Raw genomic sequence first — 22,159 nt, 5'->3', positions numbered from 1 at the left:
TGGAGGTCAGAGCCATCGGAGGGCATCGGTAGTGACAAATGGTTGGAGGGTATAGACAGTCAGAGATGTCGAAGGACCTAGCGGTGATGGTGGCAGTCAAAGTCATCGAAGGGCACTAGTGGTGTGACAATCGAAGTCATCGGAGGGCATCGATGCGGTGATGGCAGTTGGATCAGTCAAAGGTGATGATGGGAGGATCTTGGTGGAGTGTGGAGTACCTAGCTTCCTATCCACAATAGCCTTAGAAGTATACAGCTCGCAACAACAACAAGGAGCCCGATTTTTTATGCGCGCAGACCAAACACATAGAGGTCCACTATCACTTCATCAAAGAGAGAGTCTTATCAAGAGATATTGATCTCATGTATGTTAGCACAGAGAAGCATGTAGCTGACATTTTCATGAAAGCCTTGGGAGTAGAGAAGCTTCTTAGGTTTTGGAGTCCTAGAGATGGAGTTGAGCTTGAGGGGGAGTGTTGAGATTTCAAGCTCAACATGAGTTGACACTTATGATATGCTTGTGTGACCATTTCTTCCACTTACATCATTGGCATGTTTAGTAGGATACTGACATGATAGATGATTCTACAATTGGACTACACCAGCGACTAGTCCACCATTGAGTTATGGCATACTTATCTTGTCAACTCACTCACTTAGTCTATTCGCCTTATGGACCTCATGTACATAGTACTTTAGTACTTATGTTGTATTTCCCTTATCTTTTTATGTAGATCCCTTTTGTGGAGAAGAAGAAGAACAACAACAATTTTCAGCCTCTTATCTTCTGTTTTCTCTTCTAGGGTTTGTGTGAGTGTGTGTGTGTGCTTGCAAGAGCTCAAGCTCTCTTCCTCTCTGCATCTTTTCATGTGCCTCATGTGGCCCCATGTGGCATCTTGGGTATGCTCCCCATGGTGGGTATTGTTGATATATAGGTGGGTTTGGTTGATGTGATGGGGCCAGGTAGACCCTTTCTCTTTGGTATGACATTTCAGGCCCTTGGGAAGATGGGTCTGGCTCTGAGTTTAGTATAGGTTTTTGGGACTTATATGACTCAACCACCCCCAAGACGTGCATGGCTGTCCAGATTGGCAAATGTCTGGGATTGATGGATCTCACTTTGCCCTATTTCTACTCTAGGATCTAGAGGCGGCATGGGCTCACTTTCCTATTGGTGTTCCATACCTCTCATCCTGGGATGTGGCTGTTCTGATTGTACGTTTCCCAAGTTAAATTTGTGGAGCCTCAAAGCAAAGCTTCTCTGTGAATGTGTAGGAGAGGTAGAGTCTTTCTCCGGAACAGGTGGTCTATCCATATACTGAGCTTTGAGTTCTCCTATTTTAAGGTCAAGGATTTCTCTTCCCATGTTGGGATGGCTCACTAGCATTGTCAAAGATGAGCACCGTTTGGCTCCAAGAGGTATTGACAGATGGGTCTGACCTTATGAGCGAGGGAGCTTCAGGAGAGTTTATATCGTAAAGAGAGCATTGTTTCGCACCAATTCACCCAAAAGTAGGTGCATGAATGTGTGGAATTATTGTGTACAACCCCCTTGTGAACACTCTTTTTTTTTTTTGGGAATGGTATGGCCGTATGCTTTAGGATGGTATAGGAATACACTTCAGAAGGGAACGGGCGTACACTTCTAAGAGAGAAAATGGCACATGCATACGCTTCCTGGAAGACACGAGCATGGCTTCAAAAAGGAACGGGAGTGCGGGCATGGCAAGTAGATGGTATGGGCATGGTAAGGTTTCCACGGGAATATGCTTAAGAAGGGAGAGATGGGGCACAAATGGACATACGCATGTTGTAGCCGGGCGTGGCAAGTTGAAGGGAACACGTTGGAACGGGCGTACGCTTTTAGGAAGGAATGGGTGTGCGCTTTTGGGAAGGAAAGACCATGTGATTCATATGGAACGAGCATACACTGTGAATGGTATAGGCGCTCACTTTCATTTTTCAAAGATTTTAATGTTACAAGTCAACAGACTGCTACCTACAAATATTCTCCAATAGTGTAGCTGTACCCTTTGATTAAATGCAATTTATGCTTACTTAAGCAATTATTCCCTTTTTAATTATCACCACACCAAATTAATGGCTTAATATCTCACTAGATTTGCCTAGGAATGGAACAGGCATGGCAAGTTTGCCACGGCCGTTCACTGTGAATGGAACGGGCGTTCACTTCTTAGAGGTTCATCCAAAATGGGATTTTTGCCTACTTTCCTCCTCTGATTTTTACAGATTCAAGTATCTTTCCAAATTTTGTTTTATTTATTGTTTTGATAGGGAGCTAGAAGTAATCTCTAGCTACCTATTGATACCTAGAATGCATAAAGAAACCTAATAAATTAAGATTCATTTGATGATTAAACTATGGTACAACTTAACAAAAGATGAACAAAAATTCCAAAATTGTATGAATGTCAAGAGCAAGAATTGAACACTTACTTGTGTCTCCTACATTTGGTGAAGACCTCAATGCTACAGTGCTCCGGTTGACCTCCATAGCTCCATTGAACATAATCAAACAAACAAAAAACAAGTAACCAACCGGTGGATTTGCACTCCAACCAGGCCAAATGAAGAATTTAGCACATGAAATATGTGGAGGACTCTAAGCTAAGTGTTATCCCTGGAAACGGTGCTAAAGATGTTAATCTCAACATACAAACTTGCACACAAGAGAGGGAAAGAAGAAGATAAAAACCATGCAAGGGTTGAGTCGGAGATGTGCACTTATCCAACCCTAATGAGGGTTAAGTCCCCTTCGTGAGGCAGGGGCTCACTCCACCACCACTTGTGTCACCCTAGTGGAGATCCAAGAGCTAGGTGAAGAGAAAAGAAGGAGGGAGCTATGGAAAGATCAACCTTCACTGCATGCCACATGCATGCAAGAGGGACCTTGGTAGAGAGACAAGAGAGGGGGAGAAGAGAGGAGAAGCTATCCCAACATGGATTCACCACAACAATCAAGCATGCAAGCATCAACAATGTTGAGATATTGAGCTCGTCTAGTGAGGCGGTGGACACTGATGACCCGCCTGGGGGATAGGCCCCACACTTACACCACTGGCATGGTTGGTGAGATCTTGGGTGATATGCGGCCAGTGGGATGACAGGCTGTGTGACAGCCATTCTAGAGACTGGCATAGTTATAGCACCAGCTCATTTAGTCGGGTTCACACTATAGAGAACCTATGTATGTATTGGTTGAGTATCTTTCATATTATGTGTACTCTTATCTTTGTATATGGAGTGTTGAGTGTTGAGTGAAGAAGAAGAAGATTTTCAGCCTCTCACCTTGTGTGTTCTCTATTAGGGTTTTGTGAGAGTGTGTGTGTGCTTGCAAGAGCTCAAGCTCTCTTCCCCCCTGCATCTTTTCATGGTATCAGAGCCTGGTTCATGCTAAGGGCTGAGCTGCAAGCAAGAGAACCACAGGAAGTGGTACGAGGGTAAGAGCTTCAACTACTCTTCCCTATTTGTGTTGGTGACTACACCCTTGTCGGGAGCTCTACGGGAGGCACCGACAAACGATCTCTTTCTTCGCGGTAGTAAAGCTATAGGGCAACTAAATTGCCCTATGGACAGAATTTTCTAGGCCGAAAATACGTTTCGGACGCGTCTGGACCTCCGTTTTTCAGAAAGCAGGCGATTTCGAGCACTGCGGGTAAGTCATCGATTCTCTGCAGGTAAGTCATCGATTCTCTGCAGAACTCTGTTTTAAGAACTGCAGGAAGACAGATTGACTGTGCAGACACTGTGGGTGCTGCAAAGAAGTCAACAGTTGCCATTGGGTGTATGTATGCATATTGAAGTCATTGGTTGTGACATTTGAGAGTACTACAGTACCGCTGCAGAAAATACAGCAGTTTGTGCAGGAAAAACCAGAGTGCTGTTTCTGGTAAATTTGTGTATCTGGCAAGATCTCAAATGATGGCATAACCGAGATTGTGGCTGAGAAGCTTGATAAGAATAACTTCCATGCTTGGAGGTTCAGGTTGACGAATTTCCTGATGGGAAAGGGCTACTGGGACTACATAGAAGGTGAGCATGAAGAGGCACCAGAGATACCGGACATAAATCCGATTGCTGCAGATGTGAAAGAGTTTAAAGACTAGAACCAAGGAGCCAGGAAAGTAATGTATTAGCTCTCCATTAGTATACAGGACACCATGATTGGGCATATTCAGGATGTCGTTCCCCAAGGAGGCGTGGGACACCTTGGTAAAACTCTATGAAACAAATACCAAGGCACGTAAGATACAGTTGAAGAATGAACTGCATACTGTGGAGAAAAAGAGCATGTCTGTGAATGACTATGCATTGAAGATAAAGGGTATTGTGGAATCCCTTGCATCTATTCGTGTGTCAGTAGATGATGATGATAAGGTGGAAGTCTGCCTACGTCGTCTCGGGCCACAATACAAGGCGTTCAAGACGTCGATTCAGACTCAGGAAAATATTCCCAACTTTACAGATTTGGTGTCTATGCTGATTATAGAAGAGAAGAGCTTGGGTGAAGACCAACAGTCTTCACAAAACAAAAAGAGTTCAGAGCAACAGGCCTTCTACACAAGTTCAGGTAGAGGACAAGGTAGAGGAGGCCGTGGATGCAGTCAAGGAGGTGGCCGAACAGGTAATCAAAATTATGGCCAATAGCAGCAACAACAACAGTCCCAGAATACACAACAACAACAACAACAAGACGCAGGTGGAAGAGGTAAATTCAGAGGTAAGGGGAGCCAAAGAGGCCGTGGAAATTAGCAAAGGCAATATAATGATGCATGTGAATGCTTTTATTGTGGTAAGCCTGAACATGTGCAGGCTGAATGTTATAAGAAGCAGGCTGACATGCAAAATGGGAAAGTGCAGCAGAACAACTATGCATCCTCAAGCAGAAACAATGAGGATAATGAAAGGTTGTTTGTTATGCAGCATGTTGTGAATGCCATGTCTGAAAATGTTGAAGCAGCACAAAAAGATGATGTATGGTATGTGGATTCAGGTGCTTCGAACCACATGACAAGTCATGGGGAATGGTTCAAGGAGATGAAAAACCTTGAAAGACCAGGTTTTGTGGAAACCGGGGATGACACTGCTCATCCAATTGCCCATTTTGGAGATGTGCCATTGTCTATGCAGGATGGCAAAGTGAAGTACCTTGCAGATGTACTTCACGTTTCGAACATAACAAAGAATCTGGTTTCAATTGGCCAGATGATTGAGCAGGGTTTGCAGGTTCAGTTTAACCCTGATGGTTGTTATGTTGACGACTTTAAAGACAAGTGCAGGTTGGTTGCAAAAGGCAACAGAGTGGGCAGAATGTTTACGTTGAATGTAGACATGCCTGAAATGAGTGCTGCGATGTTTGCAAATGGTTCAAGAATTGTTGCAGACATAGAAATTTGGCATAAAAGAATTGGATATGTGAATGTGCAGAGAATGAAGTCTATGCAGACTAAAGGAATTGTGACAGGGCTGCCAAAATTTAAAGTGAAAGGTATGCAGAGAATATGTGAAGCATGCCCATTTGGTAAGCAAACAAAGCATGTATTTCCACGTAACAAATATGTGAGCAGAAATACACTAGATGTTGTGCATTCAAATGTATGGGGTCCTACGAAGACCATGTCTATGGGAGGCTGCAATGTGACATTCATTGATGACCACACAAGGAAAGTGTGGGTATATTTCATGAAGGAGAAGAGTGAGGTGTTCACTCACTTTCAGAATTTCAGAGTTTTGGTTGAAAAGAAAACAGGGAAATATGTAAAGTGCCTAAGGTCAGATGGAGGGGGAGAGTACTTCTCCAATGAGTTCTCTAAATTTTTGAAGAAGAATGGTATTCAGAGACAGTTTACATGCAGATACACTCCGTAACAAAATGGAGTTGCTGAGCAAAAAAACAGGCACATTGCTGAGATTGTGCGAGCATTGATGGAAGAGAAGAATATGCCGCATAGCTATTGGGCTGAGGCTGTTTCTACAGCAGTAATAACAGTGATGGAAGCATAAACAGGTATAAGGCTAGGTTGGTAGCCAAAGGATATGCGTAGACATATGGCATTGATTATGAGGAAACTTTCAGCCCAGTTGCCAAGATGGCAACAGTGAGAGTTGTGATAGCAATGACTGCGTCAAAGCAATGGTCTTTACATCAGATGGATGTAAAGAATGCATTCTTGCATGGGGATTTGCAAGAAGAGGTGTATATGTTGCAACCACCTGGTTATGAGGATGTGAGTCACCCCGAGCATGTTTGCAGGTTGAAGTAAGGCTTGTATGGCTTAAAACAAGCACCAAGAGCATGGTCTCACAAGATTTCTAAATATCTTGTCACTATTGGCTTTCATGTAGCCAATGCAGATTTCTCGCTGTATGTGAGACATGGTGATAGAGAGGTTGTGCTTGTTGTCATCTATGTAGATGACTTGATCATTACGGGGGACCATGATGTAGAGATCTTTGATGTAAAGATCTTGCTTAGACAGAAGTTTGAGATGAAGGATCTGGGGGAGCTCAGATATTTCTTGGGCATTGAGGTGATTAGATCACCACATGGTATTGGATTACTGCAGAGACAGTATGGCTTGGACATGTTGTCCAAGTATGGTATGACAGGCTGTAAGCCTATTTCCGTGCCATTGGATCAGAATGGCAAGTTGAGTGCAGATTCAGGAGAGATCTTGGAGGATCCTACTATGTATAGGCGCATAGTAGGAAGCTTGATATACATGACGATCACCAGGCCAGATTTGAGCTATGCTGTTGGGTTGGTGAGTCAGTTTTTGTAGGTTCCATGAAAACCGCATTTGGTACACAGATGCTGATTGGGCTGGTAGTATCTCAGACAGAAGATCTACCAGTGGCTTCATGTTTTCTTTAGGGAGTCCTGCTGTGACTTGGAGCAGCAAGAAGCAGCCTACGGTTGCTCTATCCAGTACAGAGGCCGAGTACAGAGGAGCTGCTATGGCAGCATGTGAGGTAGCTTGGTTGAGAAAGCTACTTGCAGATTTGGGTCTATCAGTGGATAGACAAGTTGTCATTTTCTGTGACAACATTAGCAGTATACAGTTGGCCAGGAACCTAGTTTTTCATAATCGCACGAAGCATATAGAGGTCTACTACCACTTCGTCAGAGAGAAGGTCTTGGCAGGAGACCTTGACCTTGTTTATGTGAGCACAGAGGATCAGGTAGCTGACATCTTCACCAAAGCATTGGGTACAGAGAAGCTCCGCAGATTCAGGGCTTCGCTTGGTGTACATGAGATGGAGTTGAGCTCGAGGGGGAGTGTTGAGATATCGAGCTTTTCTAGTGAGGCGGTGGACACTGATGACCCGCCTGGGGGATAGGCCCCACACTTACACCACTGGCATGGTTGGTGAGATCTTGGGTGATATGCCGCCAGTGGGATGACAGGCTATGTGACAGCCATTCGAGAGACTGGCATAGTTATAGCGCCAGCTTATTTAGTCGGGTTCACACTATAGAGAACCTGTGTATGTATTGGTTGAGTATCTTTCATATTATGTGTACTCTTATCTTTGTATATGGAGTGCTGAGTGTTGAGCGAAGAAGAAGAAGATTTTCAGCCTCTCACCTTGTGTGTTCTCTATTAGGGTTTTGTGAGAGTGTGTGTGTGCTTGCAAGAGCTCAAGCTCTCTTCCCCCCTGCATCTTTTCAAACAATACAAGCAAGCATCCACAAGAGAGAGAGAGAGAGAGAGAGAGAGAGAGAGAGAGGAAAAACTGATTGTCCCCTTTCAAGCTCTCTTCCCCCCTGCATCTTTTCAAACAATACAAGCAAGCATCCACAAGTGAGAGAGAGAGAGAGAGAGAGAGAGAGAGAGAGAGAGGAAAAACTGATTGTCCCCTTTCATATTCCATAAAATGTCTTATACACAAGAGCTCTCATTTTACAATGGCCAACCGCCCATTTACAAATTGGGGGCCCAAAACTAGCTTCCTAGCTCTATGTACATCTCTTTCCTATGACCGACATTCCACAAGTTGTAAATTCAGTCATCCCATATGTCTTTTATCAATTAGCATTTTGTGCGGTTACAAAAAGATAAGTTACAAGAAGCATAGCCACGTGTGAAAAATAATGTTAACCGTAGTGGTTAACAAACTCAAGGTGTAAGCTCGTGTAAGCCTAGGCAATGATTAATAAATAAGCAATTACTACTAAGGTTCCATAGGGAGAAAGAGAAACGAGGATGCATGGCTACTTGTTGTTGGATAAGCCAACATCCCTTGATGATTGTTGATTGGTCATCTCATCAACTTTTAGAATAACATGCTTGAGTTACCATGTTAACCTAATGATGCCAAATCCGTCATTTTGAGATAGCCCTGTTGTGTCGTATGCATCAAGGTAAATAAGTGTGACAACCTCTGAGAAATGAATAATGGATTTGACCTTAGATGAGCTAATCACTGTGCTTCTAGATAAGAAAAAGCTAAAGGATGTGCCCACAAACCAATATATGTACCCCATATACAAGATGTTAACCACAATGGTAAACATCATTTTTTAAGCGTAGTTATGCTTCATGTAATCCATTTTTATGCAAAACCGTGCTAAGCGCTTCATGTAAAAGATATATGGGATGACCAAGCTTACGATATGTGTAATGCCAACCATGAGTAGTAAGTCTAGGTGTACATAGAGCTAGAGATCCAATTTGTGAGGTCCCTATCCCCACCGTGCAACAAATTCAGGGGTTCTAGCAGTGGAAGTAGCACTTCTTGCGTGGGGCAAGGTCTCACACTCGGGGCCTCGTCCACAGATATCCGGACAAGAAACTAATCCATCGGTTCGTCCAAAACCGATCCCGAAAAAACTTCCCTTGCCCGGAAAGCATGGGCGATTCCTCCAAGATAACTTTTCTCTAACGTAGACAAAAGCCTTAACTAACTGAACTGATTTGACTGAACCCGTAAGTCCCAAGTCAGATCAGGGAAAAGATTGCACTTGGATCATAGAGACCAATGCTTTTTTCCTCATTGAGAGTCACAGCCGTTGATTCTTTTCCATATAACAATTTTTGTCCGAGATTGACTTCATCTATCGTACCATAACAGAATTGAGTCTCAATTTAAGGATCCATCAGTCCAGCCTAACCCCATCCAGTCTCGTGGTTTAGCCAACCGCCCAACCACTATAGTGATGGAATCCAATTAAGAATTTGGTTAGGTTTTGTCCCGAGTACCAGGGAAAAGAGTTCCCAGGCTCCCTAGCCGGATATTCATGCAAACTTAAAACTAGTCACACCACTTACACACCCAATATGAAATTGCCTTTTTCTCAACATCAGCTATCTTTAAAACAATCATTTAATAAAACCATTGTGTCATTGATCACAATCCTCAAAATCTCCGGTTCAATCCTTATTTCCTATAATTCCTTCATCGATGTACCTATGGCATCATTGGCAACCAGAACACTCACCACTTGTTCACTCAGGGGCCTTTGTCGATAGTTCCTAGCTCATAGTAACTAGCAATATATTCATATATCAAAATGGAATCTCCATTGAAGATCAGCAAGATCAACCAACGGATCCATATAAAAGAGCCATGGACCAGCAAGGTCAACCAACCAGATCCATGCCCGAATTCAGAAAACAATTCTCACTCCTTGTTCCAATATCTTCCTCGACGTACATGTGGGTATCTTCAGCAACCCACAGCCCAAGCACCGTATGGTTAGCACCCTCTAGGATCCTTCGCAGGTCACCTAGCGCTTCACTCAAAGGCCGCTTCCTTGGTCCCTCATCCATTGTACCGGAAGCTCACCATTTAAATCAAACCAAGGCTGATCAAGACCTCGGCCGAACCTTGCTACGCGAGATGTCCTCCATGGACTCTCCGTCACAGCAATTCCAACTTTAACAGATAGGTCTCCACGGCCTTATTCACAAGGCGGTCAAAATGCTTCCCCAGCATTCTTGACATAAAACAGTCATTTAAAAACAGATTTCACATACAAATACAATTCCAACAATATTTCCATCTTTTCTCATCACTCCACATCCTTTCACATTAGTCCCCATCTTTTCTCATCTGTCCACAATTTTTTTTCTTCATCGATCCCTATCACATCACATCATTCTCACATCAAATCACATCCAATCGCATCATCCACACATCAATCCACATCATCTATACATCCATCAACATCATCCACACCAATCCACATCATCCATACATCCATCCACATTATCCACACATCCATCCACATCTTCCATACATTTATCCACATCAATCCACACGTCCTTCCACATCATCCATACGTCCATCCACATCAATCCACATTATCCACACATCAATCCACATCATCCATACATCCATTCACGTCAATCCACATCATCCATACATCCATCCACATCAATCCACATTATCCACATTATCCACACATCATCCATACATCCATTCACATCAATCCACATTACCCAGACATCAATCCACATCATCCATGCATCAATCCACATTATCCACACATCAATCCACATCATCCATACATCCATTCACGTCAATCCACATTACCCACACATCAATCCACATCATTCATACATCCATCCACATTATCCACTCATCAATCCACATCATCCATACATCTATTCACATCAATCCACATTACCCAGACATCAATCCACATCATCCATGCATCAATCCACATTATCCACACATCAATCCACATCATCCATACATCCATTCATGTCAATCCACATTACCCACACATCAATCCACATCATCCATACATCCATCCACATTATCCACATCAATCCACATTATCCACTCATCCATCCACATCAATCCACATTACCCACACATCAATCCACATCATCCATACATCCATCCACATCAATCCACATTATCCACTCATCCATCCACATCAATCAATATCAATCCACATTATCCACTCATCGATCCACATCAATCAATATCAATCCACATTCATTTCATAAGTATTTCCATTCTCATCTAATCACATCTTTTTGTATCTCATCACTTATTTTCTCATTTATTCTCATCAGATCACATCTACTTGCATCTACCCATACATCTCATCACTTTACATACATTAACATTTATCCAATTTATATCGCTTCTTATCACATCCATTTCACATCACATCTCATTCATTCACATCCCGATTCACATGCTAACACATTCATTCACGTCCCTTGTTGTTCATTTCACATCACATCTCATTCATTCACATCCCGATTCACATGCTAACACATTCATTCACGTCCCTTGTCGTTCATTCACATCCCAATTCACATGTTATCACATTCATTCACATCCTATATCATTCATTTACATCCTGATTCACATGACATGACATCACATCTCATTTATTCATTCACATTTATGTGATTCGCATCACATATCATCACATCTATTTACCTTTCATTCTCATCACTTCTATTCTCATCACATCCATCCATTCTTTCCCATGTATCTGATTTGCATTACATCTCATCACATCTATTCACCTGACATTCTCATATCATCAAATCTATTTACCTCTCATTCTCATCACTTCTATTCTCATCACATCCATCCATCCATTCTTTCCCATCTATCTGATTTGCATCCCATCTCATCACATCTATTTACCTCTCATTCTCATCACATCCATCCATTCATTTCCATCTATTTACCTCTCATTCTCTCACATCCATTCATTCATTCATTCCCATCTATCTGATCTTTCGCATCCCATCTCATCACATCTATTTACCTCTCATTCTCATCATCACTTCTATTCTCATCACATCCATCCATCCATTCTTTCCCATCTATCTGATTCGCATCACATATCATCACATCTATTTACCTTTCATTCTCATCACTTCTATTCTCATCACATTCATCCTCTATTCATTCTCATCTATCTGATTCATATCACATCTTATCACATCTATTTACCTCTCATTCTCATCACTTCTATTCTCATCATAACATCCATCCATCCATTCTTTCCCATCTATCTGATTCGCATCACATATCATCACATCAATTTACCTTTCATTCTCATCACATCCATCCTCTATTCATTCTCATCTATCTGATTCATATCAATCTTATCACATCTATTTATAGAATGTAAGAGAATTCTTATTTTTGATATAAAGATTCTTCACGCATCTATTTATACATAAGAACAACTTCAATGAAAAATAACACTTTTATAAAAATCCGTTTATGCATCTATTTATCCATAAATTCAATTTTAAGGAGAATAACTCTTTTGAAATAAAAATAAATTTCTTTATGCATAAATTCAATTTTAATGAGAATAACTCTTTTGAAATAAAAATAAATTTCTTTATGCATCTTTCTATGCATAAAATCAAAATTCATGAGAATAACTCTTGAAATAAAAATAAATTTCTTTATGCATCTTTCTATGCAGAAAATCAAAATTGATGATGAGAACAACTATTTTGAAATAAAAATAAATTTCTTTATGCATCTTTCTATGCAATTAATGAGAATAACTCTTTTGAAAAATAAATTTCTTTGTGCATCTTTCTATGCATAAAATCAAAATTGATGAGAATAACTCTTTTGAAATAAAAATAAATTTCTTTATGCATCTTTTTATGCATAAAATCAAAATTAATGAGAATAACTCTTTTGAAATAAAAATAAATTTCTTTATGCATCTTTCTATGCATAAAATCAAAATTAATGAGAATAACTTGTTTGAAATAAAAATAAATTTCTTTATGCATCTTTCTATGCATAAAATCAAAATTTGATGAAAGTAACGCTTTAATAAAAAAATCTTTTATGCATCTATTTATGCATAAATTCATTTTTAATGAAAGTAACACTTTTATAATAAAAAATTCTTTTATGTATCTATTTATGCATAAAAATCAATTTTGATGAAAGTAACACTTTTATAATCAAAATATTCCCAATGTGCATCTTTCTATCCATAGAAATTAATTCTAATGAAAATAGCACTTTTATTATAAAAATATTTCTAATATGCATTTTTCTATGCATAGAATAAAAATAACAGTTTTAGAATACACAAGTGATGGGGATTACTCTTTTTGAATAATAAAAGATAAAACTTATTTCATAAAATTTAAAAAAAATTACCATAATCTCCATTGTATGGCTGACCAATTTTCAATTTTTTTCATTCTCAAGTTACCTAGAAATTATCCCAAACGGTTTAAGGCATTCTAAACTAATCAAATTCCACTTTTTAAAGAGAAACAATATGAAAAGTTTAATTCTAACAATTTGATTACACATCTAGGATAAAGAAAGGCTGAATTCAAGAATGAAGAGAGGGAGAAAGCCTTTCCAACAAGGCATAGCATCATTTTTCATTTTAAAGAAAACAAAAATTAGAAGACCATTAAATGGAATAAAGAAAAAGTAGGATTTCTAGCTTACATGAATTTTTGTGAGCTTTCCTTTGGCTTGATGGTTTGAGGGATCTACTCTTGTTTGCAACAAGAGTGGCCACCAATTCTTTTGAAGAAGAAATGGTCAAAAATCAATGAATTATAAATAAATTCATTGTTTTTGGCTCTGGGGAAGAGTAGAGTAACAGTGCATAAAACACTATTAATCATTTACAAAGGGGGAGGCTTCATTGATAGGAAAAAGTGAGCCTCTAACCAAGCAAACTGATTCTAGAATTTTCCATATCAGTTTGGTCAAATTTTTTTACCATTTTTAGGTCAGTTTAGCTTACTTTTTGGATCTAGTTGAAGCGGGAGAGAGGAGAGATAAAAATATCTTATTATTTGTGAGTTTAAAACTCAACCACACATGTGAAAGAGGTGCCTCCTTCATGAGGGGAATTCCCCCAAACTGAGGTGTCAAAAATGCATCATTTCTTCTAAATATCCCTTCTTTTTTTAACTAATAGCCTTGTCCTTAGTCAACTCTTCATCTTATGTGAGTTTTTACTCATTTTTGGGGGGATTTTCTTTTATTCTTCAATTTATCTCCTCCCTACATTTGGATTAATCTAATTGGTCCATAGGAACCTTAATTCAAAAATTAAGCTAAGGTCCTTTTTACCTGATTTCAATTTATTCCAATTGCACATTGGAAATTTCTTTTTGAATATCTGTTTCAGGGGAAACCATTCTAGACACTAGGAGGATTTTTATATCCAAAAATATCTCAATTTTGAATTACCTCCCCCTTTAGACATTTTCTCTCTCTAGGCCAAAACAGGATCTTTCTTTTATTTCAGAGAGGGGAATAATTATAACAACAGAAAGGGAGGTTTTTACACCTACACACCTCAAAAGCCAGAGGGAGGAATCTTACATCCTACCCTACTTAAAAAACGCGAGATGTCCTCATCTCGCAAAATCAGGAGCTGTTTTCCTTAAGATCCAACTGATTATGGGGTTCCTTATAGTCTGGTGAACCCAACAAAATCCTGGGATAAAGATCCCTTATATAAAACTCATCATCAGATAATAATTCACTCAGATCATATCATTCAAATCCTTATTACAATAATGGTCCATTAGACCGAATTTTCTATCTGAACAGTCCTTCATGGAAAATTTCAATTATATAGATTTTTAATTTGACATCCCTTAACTTGATCCACTTGGTCAAGTGTTAACAGCAGCAATTTGCCACCATAATCCACTAATCTCATAGTGATTTTTTGAAGTCATTAATGTCATTCTAGCTACGAACATCATCACAGGGACTCGTCCCATTCATCCTCATTGTGGTTTTGCTTAGTTTATTACATTTCAACCAAAATTTAAGAATCTTTTTTTTTCAATCAGAATCCAAATCAACTCATCAGTTCTCAACCAAAATTTAAAATCATATCAACCACATTCGAATTCATCATCTGGATAGTATTAATGCTTATAATTTCAAGTCTTAGATTCTCTCTGAAAGAGAACTGGCACTCCCCAAGGTGAAACACTGGGTCTTAAAAACCCTTGTTCTAACAGCTGCCTAAGCTGTTCCTTGAGTTCAATGGCTTCAGGGACTGGCATTTTGTACGTGCGCTTTTGTACGTGCGCTGGACTACTGGTGGTGGTGGCTGAGCTCCGGGGGTCAATTCTATCACATGATCTACTTCTCGAATCGGAGGCATCTCTGTTAGCTTTGCTGGGAATAAATCATCATACTCACTTAACCATTCTAATTCTTTAGCCTTTAACTTTGTGTCTACCGGATTCATTTTGACAGCATAAATGAGCTGCTTCTTTCTAAGTCCTTTCAGTAACTTAGAAGCTTTTACTAGTTGTTGTTGCAGATCTGGGGATCCTGAAATTTCGGTTCCTTGAACTTTATTTCCGTGAAGGTCACAGAAGGAAATGGTTTCATTTGTGACAGTGAATGTCAACTTGATTTTTGTGGAGCCAATCCATTCCAAGGATTTCGTTGAAAACTCCCAAAGGTAAGACTCTGAACTGGCAGTCAGTTACATTCCCATCTAGATTGAACTGAATACGATCTGTTTCATGGTGAGTGAAAAGAATCTTCCCACTTCCCTGATTTCTGTTCTAAGACTAGCTTATGCAAGCATCTTGAGGAAATAAATGAATGAGTACTGCCTGAATCAATCAAAAGCTTAAATGGCTTACCCTTATACTCAGCTGGAGTATGGATGATAGAGAATTGACAATTTTGGCTCCCCTTGGTTTTCAATTGCAGCATAAATCTGACCTCTTTCCTCTTCCACTACTTCTGCTATCGTAACTACTTTGGCAGTTTGCAGATTGGGGCGGAACTCTATCTCTTTGGTTACCCGAGTTGTTCTGGGAGGGAGTTTTGAGATTACTCACATGGCTGAGCTAGATTCCTCCTAGGATTGCCCTGATTTTGACAAGAAAAAGGGGATGGTCTCTGCACTACTCTGGGTCCTTGACGTCCCTGTCCTCTTGACATGGCAGGAGTCAGGCAGTCAAACCCTAACATCCAAAACACTTGTTCTCACTTCTAAGCTCATCCCTCTGAATCCTTGAGAAAGGTGGGGCTCCTGAGAAAGTGTTCTGAGTGAAGGGTCTTCCTTCACTTTTGAATCTCCCAGCATCTTGATTCTGATTTGGGCCTCACTGCCTCTTAGGGGGTGGAAAGTTTGAAACACTTCCCAGGGTTTGGAACCTTTTAAAATTTGACGGTGCAGGCTTTGGTGGGACCTTAACAACAAATGCCTTGGCAAATTCTTTTGCCATTTTGACAACTTCTGCCATTGAGACTCGTTTGGCATTTCTCACTAAAGTATCCAATGGCTCGTTCATCCCTCGAATGAATCTGGCCATCAGCTGCCCTTCATCCAAAAGTGGAGAATATTTAAGGAGAAGGGCAAATGCTTGATCGTATTCTTCAATTGTCCGGCTATCCTGCTTCAATTCTAAGAACTCATTCATTTTGGTTTCCAGGAAGCCTAGAGGAGGATAGAACCTCTTCGTCTCGTGAGGTAAGCCTTAAGATCTGACCAAGTCTGGGTATTTCGATCGAGATGGTTTATCTTGCAATGGTTCCTCCATGCGACCTTGGCCGTTTCCATAGTTTTTAATTTGGTGAGAGCCATCTTGCTCCTCTCATTATAACCGGTTACATAAAAATATTCTTTCAGATCCATCCTCGAAGTTGGCAAGATTGCTTAGTAGTAGTAGATGGAGTAGGTGCAGATGAAGCTGCACTATGACTTAGGACGATGCGGGGGGGATCAATGGAAGACCTTGGAGCTTATCCAAAAATTGGTCTCCATCATGTCTTCAAAGGTCTACAGGTGCAAGAAATCATCCATTGGATGCACTCATAGTAGCCAAATAGCTACTTCAGAGTGGGGGCCCTTTGTTGAGGTTGAAGCCGAGGCCTTGGCTGCCCTCATGGTAGTGGTTCCATTCTGAGAACGTTTCCAAGAGTGTAATGAAGGTGGAAGAAGTGAATGCTAGCCACTATGTCAGGATTGGGAGCCTACTCATATATGCCGATGAAGTCGTGGATATTTTTGAGCATGATGGCCTTAGTGCAGGGGCCACCATGCTCATATTTGTCGATGAAGTTTTGGATATTTTTGAGAATGGTGGCCTCAATGCAGGGGCTTTGGGATGTTGGTGGGGTGAACCATGGAAAGTTGTAGAGAAAAGCTTAGGGTTCTCTTCTTGCTCTTTGTAGAATAGGTCCCAGGCCGAGCGTCGCAGTCGATGGGCAAATAGGCTAGATCGGTCGCCCATAAGTTCATGGGGAAAGTATCAAAGGAGGGACATTTTTGGTAGCCACCACGTTGACAAGGGGGGTGCTAGCGCTTCCATGAACTGTGTTTGGTGTCGAGGTAGAGCCGCAAGACATGGATATCCATACGGTCGATCACCTTGATGATGGGGGTTTCTTGGAGTTGTCAACCAAGTAGGATGTTCATTGCCTGATCGAACTCTATGCAATCCAAGGGATCATGCCAATTGAGGGGGTTAAGGGGTGGATCTACCTCTTCATTCTCTTGTGGTGGGGGTGGGGGGATTTTACCTTTCTCCAGAGGTGTGGGTGAATGGATGTCAAGGTGAGGTTGTGATCACGGGGGGAGGGGCTATTGACGGAGAGGGTGTTGAGATGTCAAGCTCAATGTGAGGTGACACTCACGAGGTGCATGCATGAACATTTGACATTTACATCACTGGCGGGTTTGGTGGTTGGCATCAACATCTTCACCAGAGATTCTACAACTAGTCCACACCTACCCACTCCACTTATTGTGTTCACATTAAGGATCGCTTGTATATACTCTCATATGTGTGTTAGTCACTTTATCTTCTTTGTAGACCTCTTTTCTTGTGTGAAGAAGAAGAAGAATTTTCAGCCTCTCACCTTGTGTGTTTGCTTCTAGGGTTTGTGTGAGTGTGTGTGCACTTGCAAGAGCTCAAGCTCTCTTCTCCCCTGCATCTTTTCATGGTATCATATCCTGGTTCATGCTAAGGGTTGTGTAGCAAGCAAGAGAAGCACATGAAGAGGTACAAGGGTAAGAGCTTCATTTACTCTTTCCCCTTTGTATTGGCTACTACACCCTTGTCGTCACTCCTCGGGAGCTCTTCGGAAGGAGGCACTGACAAACGAACTCTGATTGAGGCGATTTATTTGTGGGTGAAAAGCTACAAGGCAACTATATTGTTTGTTCAACGTTAGATGCATTTTGGGCGCAATTTGGACCTCCATTTTCACTTCGTAGACATTCAAGGGCACTGTGGGTAAGTTTCGATTCTCTGCAAAACTCTGTTTTTTGAAAATGCAAGAAGGGAAATTGGTTGTGCAGACACTGTGTGTACTGTAAAGAGGTCTTAAAGCTGCCATTGGGTGTGTGTGTATGCAAAGCGAGGTCACTCACTAGTTGTGGTAGTTTGGGTGCAGTATAGTACCGCTACTGCAGAGAATACAACCGTTTGTGCAGGTCAAACAAGAGTTCTATTTTTGGTAAATTTGTGTTGCAAACAAGATGTCCATAAGATTCCTCCCCAGCCCCTTAAGATGTCCAGTATCTTCCCCTATAATCAAATCCCTCTTTAGAAATATAAAAGATCTTGTTTCTACCTATTTTTGCCTAGAGAGAGAAAATGTTCTAGAGAGAGGTTATTCATATTTTAGATATTTTTGGATGGAAAAATATCTCTTCTTATTAAAATAAATTCCCCTGAAACAGAAGTTCAAAAAGATTTTCAGAAGGTGCATTAGAAATCAATTATAATCTGTTCAAAAGGCCTTATCCTAGGGGTCCAGATTTTTAAAAAATATTAAATTAAGGTTCTGAGGGGCTAATCAGATTCATCCAAATGTAGGGAGGAGATAAATAGAATAAATAAAGAAAATCCCCCCAAAAATGAGTAAATACTCACATAAGATGAAGAGTGGACTAAGGATCAAAGGAAATACTAAAAAAATGAATTTTTGACACCTCAGAGTGGGGATTTCCCCTCATGAAGGAGGCACCTATTTCACATGTATGGTGGAGTTTTAAATTCTCAAATATTGAGATATTTCATCTCTCCTCTCTCTTAATTCAAGTCTAGTTCCAAAAAGTAAGCTAAACTGACCCAAAAATGGTCAAAAATTGACCAAATTGATCTGGAAAATTCTAGAATCAGTTTGCTTGGTTAGAAGCTCACTTTTTCCTATAAATAGAAGCCTCCCCCTTTGTAGAAACTTAATAGTGTTTTATGCACTGTTACTCTACTCCTCCCCACACCAGAGAGCTAAAAACTATGAATTTCTTAATAATTCATTAGTTTTTGACCATTCCCTCTTCTAAAGAATTGGTGGCCACTCTTGTTGCAAACAAGAGTAGATCCCTCAAACCATCAAGCCAAAGGAAAGCTCTTAGAAATTCATGTAAGCTAGAAATCCTACTTTTTCTTTGTTCTTTTTTTATGGTTTTTGAATTTTTGTTTTCTTGAAATGTAAAATGATGCTATGCCTTGTTGGAAAGGCTTTCCCCCTCTTTCATTCTTAAATTCAGCCTTTCTTTATCCTGGATAAGTAATCTAATTGTTGGAATTAAACTTTTCATTTGATTTCTCTTTTAAAAGTGGAATTTGATTAGTGTAGAATTTAAAACCATTTGGGGATAATTTTTTAAGTGACTTAAGGATAGGAAAATTTGAAAAATGGTCAGCCATACAAAGGAGGTTATGGTAAAATTTTCTTAAATTTTGTGAAATAAGTTTTATCTTTTATTATTCAAAAAGAGTAATCTCCACCGTTTGTGTATTCTAAAAGTGTTATTTTTATTCTAGGCATAGAAAAATGCATAGTAGAAATATTTTTATTAAAATAGTGTTATTTTCATTAAAATTAAACTCTATGCATAGAAAGATGCATATTGGTTATTTACTATTATTATTATAAAAGAGTGATTTTCATTAGATTTAGATTCTATGCATAGAAAGATGCATATTGTTTTTTTTTTATAAAAGAGTGATTTTCATTAGATTTAAATTCTATGCATAGAAAGATGCATATTGGATATTTTTTTAATAAAAGTGTTACTTTCAGCAATATTGATTTTTATGCATAAATAGATGCATAAAAGATTTTTATTTTTTTAAAAGTGTTACTTTCATCAATATTGATTTTTATGCATAAATAGATGCATAAAAGAAATTTTTTATTAAAAAAATATTACTTTCATCAATATTGATTTTTATGCATAATTAGATGCATAAAAGAAGTTTTTTATTATAAAAGTGTTACTTTTATCAATATTGATTTTTATGCATAAATAGATGCATAAAAGAATTTTTTTATTAATAAAGTGTTACTTTCATCAATATTGATTTTTATGCATAAATAGATGCATAAAAGAATATTTTTTTTATAAAAGTGTTACTTTCATCAATATTGATTTTTATGCATAGATAGATGCATAAAAGATATTTTTTATTAAAAAAGTGTTACTTTCATCAATATTGATTTTTATGCATAAATAGATGCATAAAAGAATTTTTTTATTATCAAAGTGTTACTTTCATCAATATTGATTTTTATGCATAAAATAATTTCTTTTATTATAAAGTGTTACTTTCATCAATATTGATTTTCATGCATAAATAGATGCATAAAATATTTTTTTAAATTATAAAAGTGTTACTTTCATCAACATTGATTTTTATGCATAAATAGATACATAAAAGAATTTTTTTATTATAAAAGTGTTACTTTCATCAATATTTATTTTTATGCATAAATAGATGCATAAAAGAGTTTTTTAATTATAAAAGTGTTACTTTCATCAATATTGATTTTTATGCATTAATAGATGCATAAAAGAATTTTTTTATTATAAAAGTGTTACTTTCATCAATATTGATTTTTATGCATAAAAGAATTTTTTTTAATTATAAAAAAAGTTACTTTCATCAAAATGGTTTTTTATGCATAACTAGATGCATAAAAGATTTTTTTAATTATAAAAGTGTTAGTTTCATCAAAATTGATTTTTAAGCATAAATAGATGCATAAAAGGATTTTTCTTTTATATAAAAGTGTTATTTCCATAGAAGTTGGATTTTTTGCATAAATAGATGCATACAAATTTTTTTTTATATCAAAATGAGAGTTCTCTTTAATCATTGTTTAAATCCCATGAATATTGGTAAATGAATACGTGAAGGAAAATTCTATTGTTTCATATTCTCTAGGATGGTAATGAGAAAATTCAGAAGATCTATTGAAGTCAGAATTTTAGATAAATGATTAATTTATTCCTCATAGGAATACGTGTTTAGTTTTGAATTCAGTTAAGGAAAATACTCAATGAATGAAATTCAGTAAAGTAGTAATTGAAATATTACCCTTCAAGAAAGATAGTTCAGGGAGAACCTTTTCGGACTCGAACCCTGAATCAAACTATGACCATGACTTAATCTCCTTCGTCAGTTTTACAAGAAAAGACGATGTGACCAGTTCAGGAAAATTCAATCAAATCACCCACTGAATCTGAAATTAAATTAAGACCTTTGATTTTGATCTGAGGATCAAGATTACAGAATTCGAGGAATTCTGCTTGGGAATCCAGACCTATGATCTAGAAGTCTTGGGGTACGAAATTAAGATATACTCATTGTATTCAAAAGAAAATCAAAATTAAAAACTTGCATAGAAACCATGTTTTCTTAAAGGACTGTCTTATGCCAGAATGATGGAGGGAGCATTTGGTATATGTGTTTTTCTAAGGGAAGTTCAGTTGCAACAGCTGGTAGGGAGTGTTCAAAGGACGGCTCACGCGGCAAAAACCTACCCAGGTCTTGACCAGCCTAGGTATGGTGAAAAATGGTGTGCTTTTGATACGATGGGCGAGGGCCGATGAAGCGGTCCTTGAGTGAAGTGCCAAGACACCTAAGGAGGATCCTAGAGGGTTCTGACCAGGCGATGCATGGGCTCGTGGTGCTTAGGACACACATGCGTATGTCGTGGAAGATATATATAAGTATGATGACAATAAAATTATTGTAATCTATTACTGGATCTCATTGCTAAGCTGCTAGTCTCAACGGAGAGTCCAGAGTAATATTGTTTTGTGAGAAACAAGGATTGAATGGAAATTTTGAGTTACGACATCTGTAACCAATAATTGTTTGTCAATGGATTGTTTTAAAAGTTAAAGTTTAAAAAGGAGTGTGTGCGTA

This window comes from Cibotium barometz, chromosome 32 (genome assembly GCF_041138505.1).
Source record: "Cibotium barometz isolate CiBa-2024 chromosome 32, ASM4113850v1, whole genome shotgun sequence".
Taxonomy (NCBI): domain Eukaryota; kingdom Viridiplantae; phylum Streptophyta; class Polypodiopsida; order Cyatheales; family Cibotiaceae; genus Cibotium; species Cibotium barometz.
Note: the sequence above shows the minus strand (reverse complement) of the source record.